Genomic DNA, 8,958 nt, shown 5'->3' with positions numbered 1-8,958 from the left:
TCACTACCAGAACAACCAAAGCATCATCAAGCTCCCACCACCACCATATGCCAATATATAAATCTTGGTAGTTCGCAATTTCCACTAGTTCATAGCCAGTTTGATTTGATATGTTGATAGAGTGGGTGGGTTGCCCTAATCATATCAATTGCCCTCATAGTTTAGGTTCCGACTTTATCACATGTTTACTTTGTCCAGCATTTGTTAACAATCAGTGTCTTCTCTATGGTTGTCAAGTCATTATCTTTTTTTTTCTTGTGATAAGACTATCATGTCAGTGAGTTCATTCAAGATTGCCTCAAAATGACCAGAAATGATTGGAGTTGGAACTCAGATAGAACTAGGCTTTGGAGGCATACGGTAAGATCCATGAGCTACTTTGGTATACTCCTCAAACATTCATGTGCCATTTCGTAGTTGGTAATAGATAGCCATAAGAGCCAAATGGAGCAGTTGAAGATCTGGCCATCAGTCCCTGTTTACAAAGCCCACTCGGTCGACGGTGAAAGATCAATGAGTAAATTTTCCCTTGTCATCAAGACTACTTTTGCCACTTGGTAGTTGGTGACCAGTAGCCATAAGAGCTAAGTGGAAACTCTGATGATCTGGACATCCATTCTGGTTTACGAAACTCCTCATGGTAGGTAGTCAAAATTAGAATTGAAATACAAGGGAGCCTTGTAGGACTGAACCAAAAGAGTACTAATGTTGTAATCCCGACTACTATAAGTATCAGCCATGGCGCATGGGAGGATCAAACTCGTGACCATATCAGTCACTAAGCAAACACGGTACTATGTATTATGTCACATAAGATGCACAACACAAACAAATACTACCAGGATATTATTCTCAAAAAGAAAAGAAAAATACTATTAGGATACTGCAACTTCCCAACATCATGGTCTCCAATGATTGCTGCCAGAAAGAGGAATCAGACTATCCCATCAAATCTCTGCTTCCAGTCCAAACTCTAGCAAAAAGCGTGACAGGACTATACGCGCTCGCACTGCCCCAGGGGCGCAGCTCGGGCGAACCCTAGCCGCTGCCGGAGGAAGCCGACGAGCAAAGCATGGTTGGACTCGGGCTAGCGTGCGACGGCGACCCTAGGTACCAGGCGTGACGGCGGAGGGATTTTCGGGTGCCGGGGCAGCATGGTGGCCAGCTGCAGCGCTCGATGGCGGCGGATCTAGGTGCCCCCTGCCCAAATTCGTCCTGATGTGGGTGGTGGTTGCCTGTGTTGTCGACGGCGGTCTTGGGCGCTGTTTGGCCGTGCGTCCGGGGTGGTTCTCCCCTCCGGTGATGATTGAGGTGGTCGTTTCCACCGCTGGCGCGGCGGGTCTGGATGTGGCCAGATCCGTGTCCGGCGTTGTCGGGGTCGGCTTTGTTCCGGCTACTGGCACGGCGGGTCTGGATGTGGCCAGATCTGTGGTCGGCGTTGTCGGGGGCGGCTTTGTTCCGGCTGCTGGTGCGTGCGGATGGTGGGACTTTGGTGGGCTCTATCCTGCTGTGACTCTCGGATCCCAGGATGGCGGTCCACCAAGACGGTCCGGCGTGGATGTCTGGCTGCGGCCGTCGTTGGTGGAGGAGAGGCCGGCGGGGTCCGGTGTCATCTTGTTTCTCGATGATGGGTGTATCTTGTCCTTCATGAAGTGGTAATCTCAACTAACTATTTGTCCCGTCGTCTTTGCTCCGGTGTTTGGACTTTGGGGCGAAATCCCCGCTCGGCTGGCCGATGATAACAGTGACGACACCCGCAGGTGCCGTGTCCTCCTTGGAGGTGCTTTCATGGCCATTGTTGTGTCTCCTAGAGCGCAGCGGAAACCCTTGTTCCAGTTCATTGGAACAGGCAGCGGTGGCATCACGACGTCGTGGCCATCGTGAAGGCGCTTCCTTGGCGATTCACGCAGTCCTCAGAATTGGAGCTTGGGGCGATTCGGTTTGGTTGGGGTCGCCGCTAAGGTCATGGGCCATTGGGGCACAATGTATGCCATCGCCAATGCTTCCGGCGTGTCTTCTTCCTTTGGATCGGCTAAGTCCTCCCACCCACTTGCCAACTTCTCTAGGCACTATAGGTGGGGCGGTAAGTTGATCCATCGGTCCTATGATCGTCGTCACATCATGGTTGTGTAGTGCATCAGTAGTGACGCGTCTTGTTTGCTCTGTGCCTCGTCTCCTCTTCTTCTTAGCTAGAGATCGGGCACGGTGAGTCCCATTGTTGTTTGATTGTAGTAGAGGTGTGGTTATAATCCCAGGGATTAGCTGGAGTTATTCGCCTTTTGGTGTGGTTTTGACCGTTTGGCCCTTCTTCTATACTAAAAGTATTTGGTGTGCTTTGTTGCGCCATTGATGTTGTTGGATTTTCAAAAAAAAAATAGACCATCTATTTCAAAATGTAAGGTGTATTGAGTTTTTTTGAAAAGTCAAACCTCTTTAAGTTTGACCATATTTTGTAGAAATATATCAATATCGATAATATCAAACCAGATTTTTAGATTCATCATGAAATGAATTTTCATATTTCATTTATTTAGTATTGTGGGTGTCGATATTTTCGGCTTTGAACTTAGTCAAAGTTAAAGAAATTTGACCTTTCAATAAACTAATACATGTTTTATTTTGGAACAGAGCGAGTATTTGGTTTGGTTAGTGGGGAAGATGATGGAATGTATTTTCTTTTTTGTTCATATAATGCAGTGTTTTGGTGAGCCTTTCATGGTGTGATTTTGTGTTGTCTGCTAATCAACTCATAATTATGGCGAGAAATTTTCAGTGTCGGTGGCTGCATGCACTATATTGATGCTACAGTATTACATGTTGATGTTTTTTTCTAGGTGATGAGAGGGTGCCTAGGATTGATTTTTTTTATAGGCCGGCTGCTTCCGATTAATTTCAAAAATTGTTGACACCGTCAAAATCATGAAACAAATTCAATACTGAATTTCTCGATGGAATAAGAGAGCTCCAAAATTAGAGAGCGTAGTGAATTAAAATAATTGAGTGAGACCCATAAAAATTAAATTTCTAGATGGAATAAGAGAGCTCGCAGACAGCATAGTGATTTAAAATAATTGAATGAGACCCCATAAAAACTAAAAATTAAATAATTGATAAGAGATTGTCGATCCGGTCAAAATCGGTTATCCAATTCCAAATTCGTGACCTCAATTGAATGAGAGGCTTCCAATTCTAGGGATCTTTAGAGAGTATAGTGAATTAAAATAATTGAGTGAGCCCCCACAAAAATTAAGAATGAAATAATTAAGTAAGAGGTTGTTGACCCTGTCAAAATCGATGACTCGATTCCAAATTGGTAACCTCAATTGAATGAGAGGCCTCCAATTTTAGGGAGGTTAGTGTTAGAGCATCTCCAGCCGTTCGGCCCCTCAGGGCGCCGAAAAAAAGCCGCTTGGGGCGAGCCGACGCTAGATTGGCGCGTGGGGCGACCTAGCTCCTAGTCGTCGGCCCAAAGGTCGCCCGGATTCGGCGATGTTGCATACAAAATATATGCAAACACGGCGACTTTTGCACGAACTCGGCAAAACTTTGTTAAAATTTGTACAAAAACATTTAAACCATGCAAACTACGACTGAACTACGCCTAAACTACGCCAAACAACGCCTAGCCGCTGCCGACGCCGTCTACATACCGAGAAGCCTGTAGAAGTAGGTGTAGTCGCCGTTGTCGCCGTCATCGTCGTCGTCGTCGCGCGCCTGGCTTGGGCCGACGCCGTCCCTGCTGCAGCCCTGGCCAGGGTCACCGAGGCGCGGTGGCGCGCTGGACGGCCCGGCTTCGTCCTCCTCGTCGCTGTCGAGGACGATGACGCCGCCCTCCTCGCGCCCGCGGCACCTGGCCTGGAGCTCCGCGTACGCCCGGCGCTGGCGGCGGACCTGCTCCCGGACGTAGTCCTCCATCGCCCACTTGAGGGCGGACTCGTCGTCGGGGGCTGCCATGTCAACGTGCTCCGGCTTCACCGGGAGCAGCTCCGGCTCGGGCTTCGGCCGGACCAGGCGGAGGGAGCGCCTCCCTACAGCCGGAGCAGGCGGGGAGGGCCGGGCACCCTCGTTGATGACGAGGGCGCCACTGCGGGTGCGGCGCCCGAGCGGCGTCTCCTCCGGCTCGGGGTTGACGGGCGGAGCGCAGCCCGCGAGCTGGAGCCCGACGACGAGGACGACCCCGGCTCCATCCGCCGCGACGTCCAGGAGCTATCACGGCGGCGAGAGAAGGACGGCCGCGGCGGGTACTCGAGGTGCGGCACGTTGCCGCACTCGATGTGGTCGAGGACGGCCTCGAGAGTGCGGCCGGGCACGCCCCACCACTCGCGCCGCCCGTCGGCGTTGAGGCGGCCCCGCGTGATGACGCCGTTGGTTCAGGCGATCTGCTACTCGCGGCGGCGTTGGAAGTACATGGTCCAGAGGGTGTGGCTGTCGGCGGCGTAGCGCGGCTCGTTCTGCTGTTCCTCCGTCAGGGACGAGCGGATGCGGGTGATCTCGGCCCGCCGAGCCGCCCCTTCGGGCACCGGTGGCACCGGGACGCCGCCAGCGCTCAGCCTCCACGTCCCCGGCACCCGCATGTCCGGGGGCGCCGGGTACTCGGCCTCGTAGAGCAGGCGCGCCTCCGGCTCTTGGAGGTGGCGGCGGCCGAAGCCGTTCGCCGCCGCGCCGTCGCCTAGGTACCTCTCGGCCATCTTTCTCGCCGGCGGGAAGAGGGGAGAGTGTTGCTATCTACGCCGGAGAGGGGGGAAAATGAGAGCGGTGGCGTCCACCGGCGGGGAGGTCGCCTTTTATAGGCAAAGCTGGGCGGCGACGGGCTGCATGCCGGGCGACGCGTGGCTGGACGCGCGTTGCGGCACGTTCACGCCATCAATGGAGGCTGACCGGTGCGGCAGCGCGGCAGCCTTCGCATTGATTCCCGCGGGAACCGAGGCGATGAGGGCGACGAAGCGGCGTCTCGCTGACTCGGCGCGCTCACCCGCTTTTGTGCCAAAACCACTCGCCCCGACGTCCCCGGGCGCCTCCCAGCGCGCAGGGTTCGGCCTGGGTCCGTCGGCGCCAGTTTCGGCCCAAACCGGCGAGAAACGGGCTCCTGGGGCGCGACTGGGCCGATTTTTCGGCACCGGCGTGGAAAAATCGCCTGGGAAGGGCCTGTTGAGGGTGTGGCTGTCGGCGGCGGAGCGAGAAAATTAAAAGGATTCGGTTATCCAGAAGTTTCATCTATGAATCTTCTCTCTGAAAGTTCGAGCTCCGAATCATCTCTTGATAGCTGGAGTTTGGACTTTTTCCATTTCAAATGAAATAGATCCGGGGCTTCGAGACCTTTTACTCTAAAAGAGAACTTGTAGATAACCCGCGCCAGCGGTGCGTCCCACAAGCAGGCAAACAGTAGGCCGTCCACATCAATTGTTCAAATTCTGACAAAAAATCCACATGTAAACCCAGAAACACATAAGCAAGATTAACACGAAGCAAGACAACTGTTAGCCTTGTACCTACAAAGTCCCAAAGTACTAACACGAACCAAAAGCGCTGCTGACAGTAGACAAAATCCCAGAAAAATCCTAATAGAACCAAAAGCAACTGCTGAAAAAAGACGACCAGAACACTGAATCTTCCTCCCGTTTCGAACAGCTTCTGGCAGAGAAAACGGGCCAAAAGTAGTGCAGATCACAAGAAGGAATTGTATCCAAGAGAATGAGACAGTATAGAATCTTATCCTGAACTATTAAGGACAACTCCAACACGTGATTCCATTTGATCCACCCATCTCTGTTTGGCGCGAATTGGACATAAATCACAGCCCAACACGCAATCGCAAATGGACATGCGTCCATTTTTGGTATACTCGTGACCTATTTCTGGCTTTAATTTGGGCCGTGTTTACGTCAAAACGGACAGGACGCGTGCTCTCCCCTGGCCCGCCCGCCAGGGACACAATGTTCCCATTTCTCCCTTCTCCCCCAAAACCCCCCAGCCCTCCTGGTCCTACCATGGGCACCACCCCGAAGCGCGCCGCCGCTGCCTTACTGACCGCCACCAATGACCTTCCCGTGGCCTTGAAGAAGATGAAACCCAAGAAGGTGCTCTCACGGGAGCAGCTCGCCCGAGAAATGTCAGAGGAAAGGCCGGAGGACCACTGGTGCGAACAGGAAATCCGCCGCCTAGACCACCCTCGACGCCGCCGCCGCGCACCAGAAGGCCGTCGTTGAGTATAACGGGGCCCTAATGGCCAACGCCACGCAGCACGGCCTCGGCATGGTAGGCATAATCCGACCCGTTCCGGCCATTTTTACTGCCACTGCCGCCTCCATGGCCGCGGCGAGCACATGCTCATTCATTGTTCGCCTTCATCGGGGCCAGTCGCCAAGCTCCTCCACAACCACTGACGGGTGGGCTTCATCCACCGCACGAGCATGCTGACCCGCTTCTCCACGCCGCCGGACGGCCACGCGATTGCGCAGGCCACCGCCTCCCCCACAGCCAGCATCGACCTCTAAGTCACGCCTGGGTCCGGAGGTTGTGCGCCGGCGGAGGTCGGACCGAGTGAGATGGAGCTCCGAGGTGGTGTGGGTTTGTTCTGTGGTCGACGCTCCTTAAATAGCGAGCGGACAGGAAGGCCAGGCGATGGCTTGAATGCGCTAGGCAGGCGGAGCGAGAGCTTCTCGTACACCACACCAGTGTGAATTTTGGCCAGGCGGATGGATGGTCAGCCTGCTTGAATGCGGTAGGAAGACATCTCGTTCGATTTGAACCGGCATTAACGTGGCACAGAGTGCAAAGGCATGCAATGCAGAGAGCGAGCGCACGTAGCGCGAGTGGCACAAATGCAGAGAGCGAGCCGCCTCGACTGCCGCATTGGTGTAAATGTCGTGTCATTAGACTGACATGCGCCAGTGACTAGTCATGCCTAGTCTCGACCGGTACAAATGCGGCGCGGAGAGCGGAGTAGCGGTTGGAGCGGAACTATAGAGAGGATTTCGTGTGGGCCTAGGGCGTTGAACACCTACGTTGCGGAGGTCGGACGCCCACAAGCCTCCCCCAGCTTTGCTTCTGGTTTTGTAACAACCGGCCGATCCACGGACATTTTATGCACTACATTGGATGACACAGAATGTCCAAACCATGTTATCCGGATGCTTAGGGTCTTTTGCATGAATGGCGTCGGAGATGCCCTATAGAGAAAAAATCGTAAAAATTTGAATGGTGCCAAGCAAAATCAAATCCCAACCAATCAATGACACCATAAGGTCTTAAATTTACATTCCCAGGGCCTTTAAATGGGGTAAATGTCCCTCTTCACTGCCAACGTGTGTACGTAAACTCATTCACTAACACAACAACCAAAGCACCACCCCACTCCTATCATCATTGTATGCAAATATAAAGGTACTGGGAGTTTGATATGCGGACAAGTTCTTAGCCAATTTGGTTTATATGTTGCTATATTTTTAGCATCCAATTTGATCGTCACTCGCCTTTTTGGGTTTTGATAAGGATCGGCGTATTGTTTGTGGTTGTCATAAGGTCTATATGCATCTCTTCAGTTTCTTTTGTTGATCATAAGCCATAGTGATTTATCCGAGACGAGGGATTGCTCGGAACGTCCGGCGTTGTTTAGAAGTGGAACTCAGATAGAACTAGGCGTTGAATGCATCCGAGGAGTTCTTTGAGCATATTTGTTGGATGATTCAACGATGAGGTGTTATTCATGGTCTCTAGTTGATAACCGCGGTAGTTGCGAAAGATAAGTTAAGAATCAGAAGAGTCTGACATGAAAATAGATAAATACTGTTCTTCGAAAGCATATTTAACTAACTAAATGTATGTAATATGTTAAAAAAAATTACAAACACCATTCGATGATGCATCTAATCATATTGACGACCTAAAAACCCATGCCCTTCTTACAAACTGGGATTAGTGACAGTATTAACATTTTGTGATAGTATCATCATAACTTTACAGGTAGTATTAACACATGTTTAGTATCATCATTCACTAATTAGTGTAAGTAACAACTATTTAACTAACTCCTAAAAAACTATTTATTGTTGTCAATAAGAAGAACCAGAACCATGTGCCGGGGATACTGCATCCATCAATCCTAGCACCAGTTGTTCAGAGACGCCTAAGAAATGCAACATTCAGAAAACTGTGCTGAAGGAAACTTTCAGGCAACAAATCGGATCACTTCATGTACAGTAGTGGCTGCGGTGCATACCATAAGCAAACAAACATTCAAATAAACCCTCTAAAATAGTAGAAACAAAACAAAATCCCATAGTATTATTTGCAGAACCAAGATCCACTGCTGCCACCTATCAAAAGATGACCAAGACACTGAAGCGTCCTGACAACCGTTGCCAGATAGAAAAACGATGGACATGAACTACAGATCGCAATAGATTAAAATTCAGTCAGAATAATCGCGTGGAGATGGATGCCGCAAGGTCTTAACCATCAACTGATAGGGCACCTCAATAACTTAGAACTTGACGATAGAACTGAGCACCAAGCAATGACAACTAATCCTTCTACCATTTCCTTTTAACAGTTTGACACAAAAGATGACTAGAGCACCGAATTTTCCTGGTAGCTCCAGGAAATTGCTGCCAGATAAAAAGGTCAAAACCAATACTGATCATAGGAAAGAATCAGTTCCACCCCTTGTCTCCGTCCTTGCCAGTAGATAGGATCACTTAGCAATGTAGTTTCCACTGATAGACAACTAAATGAAGCTGGAATGTTCGCTGCCTAAATAGCCCGGACAGGAAGGCCACCGTTCACGAGACTATCGCCGCATCACAATGTCGGATCGTGTGCTTACAGGAATCAAAACTACCGGAGATGGACCAATTCATGTCCTCCTTCCTGGGTTGATATAGGCTAAAGAGATTTGCTCAAAGTCCCGCGGACGGCACCCGCGGCGGTATTCTTCTTCTGTGGGACGAAGACAAGGTC

Source organism: Aegilops tauschii, chromosome 5 (genome assembly GCF_002575655.3).
Source record: "Aegilops tauschii subsp. strangulata cultivar AL8/78 chromosome 5, Aet v6.0, whole genome shotgun sequence".
NCBI lineage: Eukaryota > Viridiplantae > Streptophyta > Magnoliopsida > Poales > Poaceae > Aegilops > Aegilops tauschii.
This window is presented reverse-complemented; position numbering follows the sequence as displayed.